The following is a 16,567-nucleotide window of genomic DNA, read 5'->3' as shown; positions in this document are numbered from 1 at the left end:
CCTCCGTGCATCCAGTGTTCCATATGTCCATTGATGAGTGGTGAGTCATTTGCACTTATTTTTCGTGGACATTACCTTATGTCTCAAGTGAGTAAATGAGTCATATTGTGATTTCATGCACTAATATCCGCTCGTTGTAGGTATTAGAGTTGAAAAGACAAAGAGATGTGGATTGGAGCTTTAAATGATCAAAAGGGAGCAGAAAAAGTGCAGCTGAAGACCTGTAGTGAACTAGCCTTAGTTACCATGGTGGTAGTCCATAGGCCGCAGTCATGGTAAGTCAATAAGGTTAATCAAGCATGATCGCGGAAGCCAATCATGGTTGTATGGCCGCGGTCGCCACTAGATTTGCGTGATTGCGACTAGGCAAAAATGTTTAGCCCAAGGGAAAAACTGTCATTACACATGCTGATCCCAATTTGAATAAAAATTATCAAACCCTAATTTGAGGGGCTTAATTCATTTTATCATATTTCTTCTTCCCCAATATTTCTCTATTTTTGCTTAGGGTTTTGTAGACTCCATTTTTGGAGAAGAAAATATTGTATAAATTTTGGGTGAAGAATACATTAGAGACTTTCCAAGTAGAATATTTGGTCACTTCTATTGTTGATATTGTGGAGGAGCCTAGTTTAAAGTAACATTCTCTTAGATCTATCACAAATTAATTCAATGGAGATTATGGGTATATACATGATTATTTATCTTATGTGTAGCTAAATCTCCCTCTTAGGGTTATGTGTGAATAAGGATTAAAGTGTGTGTGGGTTGTTATTGTTAGCATCTATTTGATAGTTCATATTTATGGGTTCTATTATTGCTATGCTAGTTTGGTTGGGATTTGATGGGTGAAAGATCCAAATACCCACATGGAGCTCCAAGCTCTAGAAAACCCGAGGCTATCTTCGAAAGAAGGGTTTTGGGTGAAGATTAGGAATCTATATCATCCTTAAAAGAGGGATGTGGAGACCAAAGTAATGATAGATAATTATGTGTGTAGTTTGCTAAATTCTCACTATCTTAGAAATAAGGGTGAGAGTGAGGTTGACTATGCCATGGGTGTCATCCTAGAACTAGGGATGCCTTGATTGAGGTTGTGGTTGCTAATTGTTGAACACACTCATTAAATATTCAAAAGGATCAATGGGTGAAATTTTGGTGTTTTGTTGAAACACTAGCATTAAAATCTATAACCAAACCTACCCATATTTGACTTACTAAATCGATGTTGATGACTAAATCCCACATGCCACTCCCTTAGTAATGCATAATCCCAAGATCCATGCATAATTGTTACAATTCTAATTATTCGTAGCCCTAAATTTATATAAGAAATCCCAAAAAGAAATATTAGTGTAGGAACTCACCTCCCCCATTTTATCTTTTTGTACCATTTGTTTAAATTTAACTTATAACTATCATTTCAAATTAATTTGATTCCCACTCACATTTTTCCATGTGGATTTGACCCCGACTCTAAAGTTGGGTAAATATATTGATGACGACCGTTTTACACTCAAATTGACGTATAAGTAGGGTGTTATAATCCATGTTGAAAAAGTACATTGAAGATCATTCCCTAGTATTGCCTGTAGAAGATATCAATATGAAAGACTATTTGTTATATGAAAAGAACCCATTGCCATTTTGGATCGTCAAGTTTTAAAGCTGAGAAGTAAGGAGATAATTTCGGTCAAAGTATGGTGGAAGAATCAAAAAGAGGAGAAAGCTACTTGGGATTCAGAAGATGACATGCGAACCAGATACCCAAACCTCTTTGAAGCAGTGGATGATGAAATAGAAGGAACAACTCATTTACTCTCTATATATTTTCCTTAGTGTGCTTGAAATTATTCTTATCTGTTTCCTAAGTCATCATTCGGGGACGAATGATCCCAAGGAGGGATAATGTAACCCCCCTTATTTTCAAACTATAAATTGAACTGTTGTTCCTACGTGTGAAAGCTCTAATAGATATTATTTGAAAGTGATAATAAGTTTCATGAACTATATCCTCGTTTTTAAGTGCTTTCAAGGTGAAAAATCTTCATAGGAGTCACTTAGATCAAAGTTGAGATAATGACCTTTGATTCAGCTAAATCTTCCTATTCAATTTTACTAGGGTATACTTTGAACGTGTATAAATTTTGATATACGTAGAATTTTGTAGCTAAATACCCATCAAGTTGTATATAATTGAGTCATCTTTCCATTGATACAAATTTTACCTCAATTTGATACCTAAGGGAAAAGTTATAGCCATTCTCATGAGAAAGGTAGTGCGGTCGCATGATTAGTATGTGACACATGCTCTAGTCCACCCCTGGTAGTGAGGTCATGCAATTATCATGCGATGCATGCTCCAATTTGGCACTCCATAGCCTGTGATGCACGCTTCATAGCACTCTCCTTTATTTTCCAGCTTCTGATTTCGCATAATTATGGGTAATTAGGTCATTTACCTCATCTCCAAACTGTCCAAAACACAAGATTTGAAGCTCCAAATAGCATTGTAACATCATTATTTTCTTTTCTTCTTTAATAAAACCCTAAACATTCCAAAGATCAATAAACAAGCTGTTAAGATATGGTTTCCAAGAAATAAATCAACATTCGGGTTTATTCTTTGAATTAAGTAATCTATGGTATGAGGGGTTTTCCTAAAATACATGGACAAGGTGAAATCTTTTTAATAATGTTTTTAATGTTGGTAATTAATATATTTACAAAGGGTTTTGAGTTTACATTAACACATATACATGGTGAACCCTTTTTATTATAATGTTTTGGTCTTGAGGCCTCCCCCTTAAATTTGATTTTTGTTTATGTATATATATATATATATATATGCGTTCGATGTTTTGAAAAATATTAATTGAGAACATGAACAATGAATTTCTCTCTCATAGTGTTAAAGCATGAACCAAAAGTTTTACTATCAATTTTGAATTTTATATCGGTTGTAAATTGAAGAGAGGGATATTTCTTGTTTGTAAATTCTGAATGAGATAATCGAAAGAATTGAATGATTATGTCAATTAATTGACCATCATTTGTTGAAAGGTTGAAAAGAAAGGATTTTTGCATAGCTGGCAGATGTTTTAGAAATATGAGTCCTCTTGTACTGTTTGAATTTTGTGATGGTCTAAATATTGTTTTGAATAAAATAGCTATAACATGATATTTTATGGCCTATAGATATGAATTGTATGTCTTGGTATATTGATACAAAACGGATGAATGCAATAACAGAGTAAGATTTTCAGATTTCGATTTCAAAGAATGCATGTATTAAAGAGTTAAAAGTGGGCTTAAAGATAGTTAGGTGGTTACCCGAACAAGGATTGAGTTCAGAAAACTCCTAGCCCAAAATCGTGCTTTGCTGATACAGGTTTATTATGTCTCCAAGAGGGACCATACGCTGGCCTAGTGCCCTTTAGTGTATTAGAGATAGAGATTCTTACCCTTGCAGCAAACTTAGGTTGGGGGCTTGGCCGCTGAGTTAATGGTGGATTAAATATATCCCATGGGATTGTAGAGTTATAGGGTGTACCACCTTACTCAGAAGTAAGACTAAGAGTGTGTCATGGATTTCAAAAAAATATTCAATGTCTTTTAAATATTCCCATGTGTTTTTCAAATATCTTATGTAAAGTATTTATAAATTGCTATCACTTATGTTGTATAAAAATACATTATTTTGGTTTGCTCTGCATACCAATACAATTTTATTGACCCCCTATATTTCAAGATTTGAGGCTCAGTCATAGGGTCCCGCTAAGCAATAGAGTGGTGTGTTTGTAATTTGCAATTGGGAGCCTCCCCTATTTTGGAAGGCCGGATTTATAGAATATTGTTATTTATTTGATTCATTGTCTGACTGGGGGGCTTGTCCCAATGTTATTTTTAGACGTATGTTGAATCTTGTAATGTTACTAATTTCGTAGACTGGTGTCAACTATTTTGAACACTAAGAACTTCCTTCCAAATTGTTCAAGTGATTTACGAGATTGACCGTAGTTCCCTTTGTTATGTTTACCACAAATTCTTTATATTGTATGAACTTTGTGCATGATTACCAGATAGACAGGGGGGCCCGGGCCTTCATGGTTCAGGATGCTCGTTACAGCTCGGACCCTGTCTCGGGTCGTGACAGTACCTTTTTGAATGTTGGCTATACTAATTCATCAAAATGGCAATTAAAAAATATTATCGTAAATAAATCTACTGTTAAATGTTTCAAATATTTTATAATGGAAGGATATTCATACCTAAAATATATTATTGTCACGATCCAAACTTGGGCCTCGCCATAAGGGTATTTCAAGTCCATTGAGGATCGAAGACCACCCCCTTTGCCTAGTCAAACAGGACACAACACACCTAGAAGCAGATGAATTTTGAACATATAACAAGAAAGAATGATAAATAATAAGAATGTACGAATAATCCATATTACCAAATCCCAATCCACAGTAATCCACGAAGCCTCTAAACAGACCAGAACTAATCTAAGTCGAGACAGACCCCCGACGATATCCAAAAGAATCCAATAGATGAAGTGTATGACACAAAATAACCCAATAAGTAATATCCTTTTAGAAGAAGGAGGCCAACCACTTCAAGCTGACTCATGAACGGTCCAAGAATCACCTATCACTACACAGAAAAAATAGAATTTTCTCTATTCCCTACATCACATGGGGATACATCATTCAGAGATGATTAGCGGGGTGCATACTAACATGTAACTCAGGGTTAAGGGATAAAATAATGCCAAGTCAAATCCAACCAAAAACCATAAACACATCATTATATAACTATATAAATAACATGTCGGGACAAGGAACGAGGTTTAGCATGATAGTAAAATATTAACCTGGATATGTAGCTCAACCGTCATAAACCGGCACCTATGGGCTATATGGTTTCAGTGATATACTATTAAAATATAACACTTTCGATGCTTAAAACGAGGAAAACATGAAAGTTTCTGAGGCCTTTTTGTTATATATAATCCATTTTGGGAATGTTTTGCAGAAAATCATGTTTTGGATGATAAGTTCATGAAGATGGTGAAAAAGGTATTTTTGACTACTTTTGGAGTGATTATGGATGATTGGGATGCTTTATCGTGATTAAAGAATGTTTGAGAATCGAAGAAGAGCTGAAAAACTAACTCCTGACACCTACTAAGTTGACCCATGGACCGCAGGTAGGACCTACGGGTCACAGGTACACAAAGTGGGTACCAGAAACTCAAAATTTTGAGAGCTAACTTATAAGAAATTTTCATCCAGTACCTGCAATCCGTACCTGCACTCAGATCAGATCGCAGGTACAACCCACGCCTATGCCCAAACCGCAGGTGCAGACCACATATGGCCACCGACTCTGTTTTCTTCTATTTCATCCGGGTTTAGTTTTTCAGAATTTTTGATTGCGCTATAAATACCCCCTTATGTACTTTTTAGTAAGAGTTACACACTTTTAACACTTAGATGCATATTTTGATTACAAGATCTATCTTTGATCTTGGGATTTCATTGTATTGAATTTGATTGATTATTCAGTTTACAGTTGTGGTTGTTCTTTTATCTTATCATTGTGATGCCATTTTTTCTTTCCAATATAAATGTTACTGATTTTTTCACAATCATCATCTGCTAAAACCCATATCTAGGGTTGTAATAACTCTGGGAAATTGATAAAGTAGGGGAAGTACAATTATTGATTTGAACCAATACCCGTGGCATGCATTTCTTTATCTTCAATATGATTGATGTCTTAATGAGTGCACACATTAGGATTCCGCCTATATTTTGTTAGTTACTCCAAAAGAGGATTAGTGACTAGGAAAAGATAAAGACAATAGTAATTTGGGAGTCAATAGTCGATTTATTGCAGTACAACAGAATATAGTGAATGATTGATAACTTCCATCTAGTAACTTGAGACTCACAAGGTGATAGTTAACTAGGAGTAGGGTAAGGGTAGTAACGCGACACCCTAAGACTCAAAAACTAGAATGTGTAATCCTCCTACTCATCCAAAAGACTGTAGGAGGTAAATAGCTTATCGGTTTTGCATGCAAGGTATTGGGTTGGTTCAATAACACATGATAAACCTACAGAGTTGAGATGCCAGGGAGAACACAATCCTAATGTTCATTTACGACTGTTTTTCAACAAAGTTAATATTGTTCTTTATTTGAGACGACTACAAAAAAATCCCTATATTTATTTTTCTGTTTTGCCCATAAACTATAACCACTGAGATCTATCAAACCACGTGTTCCTTCGGAATTCAACCCCAACCTTAGTAGGATTACTATATCTTGACAACGACTGTACCATTATCTTAAAGGAGGTATTTCTTAGAAGTCATCATTCATTTCCTCCTGCTGAAAGGGCCTAAGTGCGTGTTAGCCACATGAACCGTATGTATCAAGGAAGACCATAGAGTGTCCCGACCCTATGATATTCCTATATACAAATATATAAATAGTGTGAAAGAAGAACATGGTCATCAAGACCAACCCTCAAAGTCGGCAAATGTTAGTTTCCAGTACTAGTCTTCCGAGACTCACACCTTCACGACTTAGCTATTTAACCCTATTAAGCCCAATTAAAAAAGGTTTCACATAACTCATTCATTAGACCAAGGAATTATACATTAAGGCACACCATAGGTATTGTCATACCATTATGCTTGCAAGCTTATCATTATCCAATATCAATTCTATTACTTGGGGGAATGTCTCGACCTCGTTTGTTTATTAAATCAAGTTTAGGGAATGTATCGACCCCTTTTGGTTTATCAAATCAACTTGGGGGAATGCATCAACCCCCTTTGTTCATTAAAAACATTTTAAGAGTGGAAACATGGCCAACACGGCCTTTAAAGCACTTTTCATCCATTTGAACATTTATGTAATGCAATAGTATATGTAAGTAAGTCAAATCATGTGACAAACCATCTTTCAAAATCAAATACGTAAGTGGATTGAGAGAATACAATTTCCAAACCAATTTTCCAATAACGAAACATCAATTTGGGGGAAAACCTCAACCTTCTTTCTAAGTCCTACATCCATGCACCCAATCATTTCAAAAACCATTGATAAAGCATAAACAAGGCGTATAAAATCATAAAAGTTCAACTCAATTATCATTCATCCCAAATCCCTTAAACCCAAATTCATAAACTACAATTAAATCACATGAACAATAATTTAAATACATGATTTCACTAAACAAAGATTTGGGGAAGAGTAACATGCCAGGCAAATCAAGAATTACAAAGAGAAATCAACCCTTGGAAGCTTAATTGCCAATTCCTCTAGGTGTTCTTGACTTAGGGATTTGGCAGAGTTTGAGAGGGTGTATTGATTGTTAAACAGATAAAAATAACCCTTTTAGGTGTTTTAGGGATGTGGTTACTAAGTAGGGAAGGAGGGAAATGATGACTTCCCCCACTTAAAAGTACAAAAAAGGTCACCCAGTCATCACGAGTCACCTTATGACTCATCATGTCAAGCTATGAGTCATCTTCATGACTCGTAGTTTTAGTAGTAGCTCAAGGACTCCTTAATATTGGCCCTATGAGTCTCATACTATGACTCATAAGGTGTCAAGGGTCAAAGTCATTGTCAAGGCAGAAACATTAGGCACCTTTACTGGTTTGGCTATGAGAAGCACTAGACAACTCATATAGAGTATTTATGACTTGTGACCCCTTAGTCGTACTCACAATAGAAACTTTAGGCTAACACACTAGTCAGACTATGATTAGGGTCTTAAGACCCATAAAGTGAGCTCACAACTCGTAAGGTAAGTCATAGGTAGCGCAGTAAGCTCAAAATCAAAGAATTTTCCAAGGACCAAAAATCTGAGGGTGTTTCTTCCAACATCCTAGGATCATTCATCCCTGAATAATGAAGCAAGGCATCCATTCACACCATTTAACAAAAAATGCAACCATGATTTCCCTTAACAAGGATAGAACAAAAAAGATGTTAAGGAATACACAAACCTTAAGAACGATCATCTAAAAAGGGAAACAAGAATAGATACTTGAACTTCATGTCCTCTTCAGCTTCCTGAGTAGCTTCTACAACCTTATGATTTCTCCATAAAACCTTCACCGAAGACACATCCTTATTCCTCAAATGATGGACTTGCCTATCCAAAATCTCTACCGAAACTTCCTCATAAGATAAGGAAACTGAAACACCAGCACTCTCTAAAGGAACAACCAAGGAAGGATCACCCACACACTTCTTCAACATTGACACATGAAAGACCGGGTGGATAGAACCTAAACTTGAATGAAAATCCAACTCATAAGCCACATTGCCTACCTTTCTCAAAATAAAGTACAAACCAACATAACGGGGACTTAGCTTTCCCTTCTTTCCAAACCTCATCACCCCTTTCATAGGAGATACCTTCAAGAACATCCAGTCACCAACATCAAACTCTAATCCCTTATGTATCACATTTGGATAGGACTTTTGGTGACTCTGAGCTGTCTTAAGTCTATCTAGAATCACCTTTACTTTTTTCATAGCTTGGTCAACTAAGTATGGGCCAAAAAACCTAGTCTCACCAACTTCAAACCACCCAACAAGAGACCTACACCTCCTACCATACAAGGCCTTAAATGAAGACATCTAAATACTCAAGTGATAGCTTTTATTATACGCAAAATCTACGAGAGGTAAATGATCAACCCAACTAACACCAAAGTCAGTCTCACAGGCCCTTAGCATATCTTTCTAAGTCTGAATAGTCCTCTTTGCTTGTCATTCATCTGAGGGTGGAAAGCGATGCTAAGGTTCACCTTAGTCCCCAAAACTCTATGAAAAGAACACCAAAAGTAAAAAGAGAACTGTGTACCACAGTCAGATATAATAGAAATAGACACACTAATCAAGTTGATGATCTCCTGAATAAAATGGTTATCATAAGCCTTTAAAGAATAATCTGTCCTCATTGGTAAGAAATAAGCGGACTTAGTCATCCTATCTATGATGAACCAAATTGAGTCAAACTAACTACAATACAAAAGATGACCGGTAATGAAATCCATATTAATTACTTCCTATTTCCACATGGGCAAGTTAATCTCTTCAGATAAACCATCAGGTGTCAAATGCTCTACCTTCACTTGCTAACAAACTACTAGGCGTCACATGCTCTACCTTCACTTGCTGAAAAAACATCTCTTTAGCCACAAAACTGGAAATATCCCTTTTTCTATTATTCCACCAATATATCTCTTTCAAATTATGGTATATCTTTGTTGAACTAGGATGAAAAGTATACCTCTACTCATAAGCCTCATCCAAGATTATTTCTCATATCCCACCAATATCAGGACCACATAGTCTACCTTGGTACCTCAAGATACCATCACCACCAATCTCAAAAGCCAGGACTTTTTGTTAACTCATATCATCCTTTATCTACATCAAAATAGAATCCAAAATTTGCTTCTTCTTTACCTCATCACTAAAGAGATAACTTCACCACTTCTTGAACAATCACACCACCATCATTAAAGTCCAAGATAAGAACTCTTAGATTATCCAAATGGTGAATATCCTTCACTAAACCTCACTTATCCTTATCAAAATGAGACAAGTTCCCCATGGACAACCTGCTAAGCATATCAGCAACCACATTAGCTTTCCCTAGATGATAATGGAGACTCATGTCCTAGTCTTTGAGAAACTTAAGCCATCTTCTTTGCCTTAGGTTCAAATCCTTCTGGGTGACCATACTGTAAGCTCTTATGATCTGAATATATGTTAATATCAACCCCATACAAGTAATGGCACCAAATCCTTAAAGTAAAAACCACAACCAACAACTCCAAATCATGAGTTGGATAGTTCTTTTTATACACCTTAAACTTCCAAGAATCATATTCCACAACCTTTCTATATTGAATCAAAACACAACCCAGTCCTACATGGGATGCATCACAATAAACAACAAACCCATTTGTACCCTCGGTTAGGGTCAAAATTAGAGTTGAAGTCAACTTATCCTCCAAATTCTTAAAACTACCCTCAAAAGAATCTAATTATAAAAACCTCACCTTCGTCTGAGTCAACTTAGTCAACAAAGTAGTGATAGAAGAGAAAATCTCCACAAACCTTCTATAATACTCGGCTAAACCTAAGAAGCTCAGAATATTGATTGGATTTTTGGGTCTAGGCTACTTCTTCATCGCATCAACTTTCTATGGATCCACCATGATCCCCTTACCAGATATAATATTACCAATAAAGGTCACAACCCTCAACCAAAACTCACATTTCAAGAACTTAGCATAGAAACGTTGATCCTTAAGAGTCTGGAATATTATACAGAGGTGATTGGCATGATCTTCCTCACTCTTTAAATATACCAATATTTCATTAATAAATACAATGACAAATAGGTCTAATAACTGATGGAATACCTAGTTCATGAGATCCATAAATGTAGCTGGAGCATTAGTCAACCCAAAAGACATAACCAAAACTCATAATGACCATACCAGGTATGAAAAGCATCTTAGGGATATCTACCCCTTAATCTTAAACTAATGATAACTTGATCAAAAATAAATACTAGAGAATTACTTAGCACCCTAAATATGGTGGAATAGATCATCAATCCTAGGAAGAGTATACTTATTCTTTATTTGTAATGCCTTTAGTTTTTGGTCGTTGAAATTTTCCTGAGTCTGAGCTCATTACCTTGACTGCAACTCGTTCTACGAGTCATAGAGTGTCTTGATGGGTCATATCACAGTATCCATAAGGTGTCCAAAGAATGGTTTTGGAGTTAGTTTCCTGGGTATGACTTGACGATAAGGGTCGTAAAGACTCTTGACGAGTCATTGGGATGAGTCGTAACCAAATCATATAAGTTTGTGGCATGATTATGCTCTAAGTATGAGTGGCTCACTATAATCCATAAGGATTTATTATGAGACATGGGGTGTAAATCATAGGGTGTCAAGTGTATACCCTAAATGGGTTCTGTGTTGACTACGACTGGGACGTACAAGTCGTAGTATCCCATTATGAGTCATGCCTCTAAGTCATAAGGTTAACAATGTATAGTGCCTTGGTGGTTCTGTCTTGGTTACAACTCATGGTGTTGAGTCTTAATGAGTGGCTACGAGTCAATGGTTGACCCGTAGTCAATGGTGGCACTTTTCAGCTTTTAAGTTAAGGGCATTATAAATATTTACCCTCTTACCCAAATTAAAATCCACATCTTATAACCTTTTGAGGGTGTCATGAGAACTCAAAAATAAATCAAAGTAACTTGTCAAACACTCCAAAAATGTCTCTACATTCCCTTAAGTAAGTCAAGCTAGGGTTTCATCAAGTTGATCATCTAAGGGTTCAAGAGTTGATTTCTCTCCAAATTTCTTGGTATTTAAGGCATGTGATTCTTCCTTAAACTTATTATCTCTATTTCATAAAAATGCATGGTTGTTTATATGATTGAAAATAAAGGTTTTGACATGATTGAGGGTTTTGACATGAATAGTCAATTGATTGTTTTCTCATGATTTTATTATGCATTATTCATGTTTTAAATATGGGTTTGAACTTATGGGTAAATGGGTAAGGTAAATGGATTAGGTAGTTCTAATTTTCCCTAAAGTTGTGACTTTTAAGGTGGTTATGATCCCAACCCCATGTTATGAGACTGGTTTTAGTTATGAGAAATATGGGAATTAAACTATTCTTGAACTATTGCATTGTGCTGTTAAATTGAACCTTATGGAATTATGTTTTTCCAAGTTGTTGCATAATTGGACCAAGGGGGTTGTAAATTCCCCCAATTAATGTTAACTGTTCGGCATATTAATGTTACCTTGTAAGTGTGTTGGTATGAGAATACCAACAATGTATGCCTTAATATGAAATATTGTCCAATGAATGGGAATGTGTGACAGATGTTAATTGGGCTTTAAAAAAGGGTTCTGTAGCTGAGTCATGAAAGTGGAGGTCCGAGTGGGGTGATACTGAAAACCGCACTAGTCGTTGTATGGGTCATTATTACTTAAGGGTTCGAGTCCCCTTACTTATGACTAGGTAGTTTGAGTCCACCTTATTGTTATCATTATGATTGGAGAGTTCGAGTCCCAATATTGAATTTCATGATCGGGTGCTTAAGTCACCTTAGTATATGATTAGAGGGTTTAAGTCCCTATGCATATATGTGAGATTATTCTCCAATTCGTACGGCTACACACATTAGGGACGCTCGACCAGAGGGTGAGAACTGGGGACTATATAGCCTGTAGGTACTATTCTATAACAGTTAAGCTACACAATCTAGGTTAAGGTTTTAAATTTTATGTTAAACCTTATTCCCTGTACCGGCATGTGATACATATATATGTATATGCATATGATTATGTGCATAGGATTTTAAATGATTATAAATTGTTAATCATGGTATTATGTTACCCTTATCCCTAAGTTACATGCTAGCTTTCTAACTATTAATCATCTTCAGAGGTTGTTTACCCACGTGATGCAGGAACTGGCAATACATCTACCTCTCCTGCTTAGTGATTTAGATTTAGGATTCAGTTCGTGAGTTGACATTGAAGTGGTGAGCTTCCTTACGTCGGAAGTCAACATTTTATGCTTTTGGTTCCTTGTGTTTTAGACTACTATACTTGTTTTGGCTATTACCAGGGGTATATCCCAATATTTTATTGATATTCAGTTTTGGTTCTTGGTCCAGAAAGATTTGTTTAGATTACGGTGAATTTGGGTTATGTTGGTTGGATGTTTTGGCTGATTTTCGATCAATAGGCTATTGAAATATTTTAATTAGCTTTGAGATTACCGTTATGTTATCTTGTTATATATTCGGAATTCATCCGACATTAACGATGTTGTGTTGGTTTAGTTAGGTAAAGGGGTGATCTCCAGTCCAGGTGGAACTTGAGATACCCATCACGGCCATGCCCTGGTTTGGGTTGTGACATTATTTTCACCTTATGCAACTGGTTGTTGTCTATAACATTTGAAAGGACCTATTCTTCTTACGCACGAAAAGAACATGAGTACCCCATGGAGAAACACTGGGGCAAACAAATCCCTTATCAAGAAGATCTTTCAACTGCTCCTTAATTTCTTTCAACTTGGATGAAGCCATTTTATAAGGAGGGATGGAGATAGAATGGGTATCCGATAGAAGGTCAATCCCAAAGTTTATTTCTCTATCGGGAGAAATACTAGAAAGATCATCAGGAAACACTTCGGGAAACTTATTGACTATAAGGACAAATTGTAAAAAAAGAAACCTCAGAATTAGAATCCTTAACCCAAACTAGATGACATAAACACCCCTTGGAAATCAATTTCTAGGCTTTGAGATAAGAAATAAACCTTCCTTAGGCACTAGGGAACTCCCTTATAACTCAAACACTGGTTTATTCGAGAATTTGAAATTAACCCTTTGGATCCTACAATCAAGAGACGCATAGCACAAATGGAGCCAACCCATCCTCAAAATAACATCAAAGTCTAACATATCTAGCTCTACCAGGTCCACCAACGTCTCCCTACCATAGATCGATGTCACACAACCTCTATAGTCTTTTCTAGCCACAATAGAGTCATCCACCTGGGTAAACATAGAAAAAAAGTTTGAAATACTCATGGGACCAAAACCAAAATTAACAGCCACATAATGGGTCAAATAAGAAAGGGTAGACCTAGATCAAGCAGACAATATACATCATGAGAGAAAAGTTTTACACATCATTAACAACATCAGGAGACACCTCAGAATCCTGATGGGTGGCATGAGCATACAAATAATTTTGGCTAGTGCCAGAGCTAAAAGTAGCACCCTTTGGTGCTGGAGCTAAAGAAGTAGCAGTAGGGACCTTATAAGCCCCAGTAACAATATTGATACGTCCAAATTACACCTCTCTTATGAGAGAGTAAATGGTTGTTGTCAAATATATAACCCAACTAAGTTGGTGTCGAATCCCACAAGGAATATGGTGCTAATTAAGTTGTATGCAGATTAGTTGACTTTAATCATTCGTTTTCATAAAATAAATAGGTGGATTTGATTCAGTTCATAAATTAATGGTTGCAGTTTAACAAGATGAAATATATGTAGTAGTATTCAAATTCAGAGAAATAGGAAGCTAGGGTTATGTCCACCTTGTAGTTTTCAACACTTTCTAACTATGGGCTTTACGAATTCATACATGCTTTGTGCTTATAGAGAAACATATTGCATTTAATAACATAATCCTAGTGTTTCTAAACCATCAAGGACTAATTCACTTTGGTTCTCTCAAATCAAAAGCATTAACCAAAAACAATACGAAATCTCCAAGTAGTTAATCATGTTAAGGCATTAACATATGAAATAGGGGTTGAAAATCCTATTTTCTTGTCACTACTCTCTTTTCCGAGAATCAACCTTTCTTTCGAACAAGTTGTGTTTTAAGGAATATCCTCTATGTTTGCAACTATGAGAATTCAAGATAAACGAAGAGAGTGAGATAAACACATAATGCATAATGAATTCAAAATCCAAAGTAATAGATTGTATGCTACAAGGTTTCCATAACCCTAAATAATAAACTTAGCTACTCATGAATAAAAAAAATATCATCATAAGCATATTCATCATACCAAAAACTAGAAGAAGATCTTGGTTTGCGAATAGTAAAAACAAGAGAAAAACGTTTCTCTCTCTAGCCTTTTAATAAGTTTTTCTCTCATAATTGCCTTCTGAGTCCTTGAACTAACTATAAATGAAAAACTAGTCTTGGACATAGTTTCTAGGGGCCACATTTGGTTCAGACTGCTACTCTCTCTTGTGTCATATGTCATCCATATTCCATAGTCCCATTATGTCTTCATCTCTTTCATTAATACCTAAAATCATGATAATCTCATCGGTTATCTCAATTACATAGAAGTAGAGTAAAATCATAAGAAACTAAGCACTTTGTTCTCTAAACTTAGCTAAAATATGGATAAGTTATGGTGCTTAGGCGTATAAATACACCCAAGATCACCATCCCACACTTAAATTACCCAACCTTCATTAACCATGTGCCCTCACAAAAAGAAAGTTACCCATAATCATTCACAATCATGCAATTTGTAATAAAATAAATACAAGAATCAAGTTGCACTCACTCTCACAAAGAATTCTCAAATTACAACTGATGACCATATGCTTGCCCTTAGTGTAATACTCCACTAATATCAGAATGCTAAGATTAGGATCAAATAGGTCTTTTACGAGTTGTAATGCAGGATAAAGGATGGGTAGGAACTTTTTTTGCCAGAAATAGTGACTATCTTCCCTAAGCACTTTAATACACTACATTATGCAATTAAGATCAATCTCTAACAATCAATTTCCACTTCTGTTATCTTCACAGATTTGCTTTTCACCCCAACTCGTTAAGCTAAATTAATAACACTATGGTGGGAGTATGAAACCCTTTCAAAATTTTTGTGAGAAGACTTGCCAACATCACCTTTTCAAGACTTGATAACCACTTTTCCTTAAAACAAGGAACCTTGTCTTATAGGACTAGTGAGGTCAAACATCACCTTTTGAGTTTGAAAAAAAAAAGAAAAAGAAAGGGGTTTGAAAAATATTACAACACTTTATGTTTTCCATCCCAATAAAAAGTCATCCATTATAAAAGATCTAAGGAGACTAAGACTTCAAGTTGATGAACTATTTATGTGGACCCGCGGCCATTGACATGCTGCCACATCACCCTTGTTACTGTTCATGTGATAATTAAGCTCAAATTTGGATGTTCTAGTTTCTAATTATTGATTCCTAGTTTCCTCTAATTGACTTGAGAACTAATTAACAAACTAGTACATTCCTACTAGCTTGTCAATTAGTCACTTGAAGCCTTGTGTTCGTGTCAATGTTTGTTTGTGTGCTTTTATCATTTGAATACGTTGTAACTCTTTGCTCTAGTCTGACGAGAATTCTTTGAGTTTCAAACAAGAATCCATTCTGGGAAAGAGCATACTCATACCTTACGGATTCACAGGTTCCTAGCCAATCTACAACTCTTGTGGAACTTGAGTGTGAGTGAACCAAGAGAGTATGAGTGAGGAGAGGGATTTTAAACTAACTTGTTTGTTGCTTGTGTAGGTGATACCTTGATAATGGAGGGAACCATGTCTCAAACCATGTATTCTAATGAAATGGACAATATGAGGGTCACTCTTGAGGCTATGACCCGAGCTCTTGAAAGTTTGAGTATGGAAGTGGGAGCCATAAGGGGAGAAGTGACAACTATTAGTGGGTGGTTAGAATAAGTGGAGAGTCAAAGGAAATCTCATCGTTCTACTCCTCGACATTATTCGTCAAGTGGACATGATAGAAATTCCTCCGCCACTGTTACTCCGGAAACATGGCCACAATTGCCAATTCCTTCACTAGCTCCACTAAATGCCACAAGCCAAAACACTTATAACCCTCAAAACTGAGACTCCAATAGACCAACCCATTCCCAAATGTCTCAAGTT

The sequence above is a fragment of the Capsicum annuum genome, chromosome 6 (genome assembly GCF_002878395.1).
Source record: "Capsicum annuum cultivar UCD-10X-F1 chromosome 6, UCD10Xv1.1, whole genome shotgun sequence".
NCBI lineage: Eukaryota > Viridiplantae > Streptophyta > Magnoliopsida > Solanales > Solanaceae > Capsicum > Capsicum annuum.
This window is presented reverse-complemented; position numbering follows the sequence as displayed.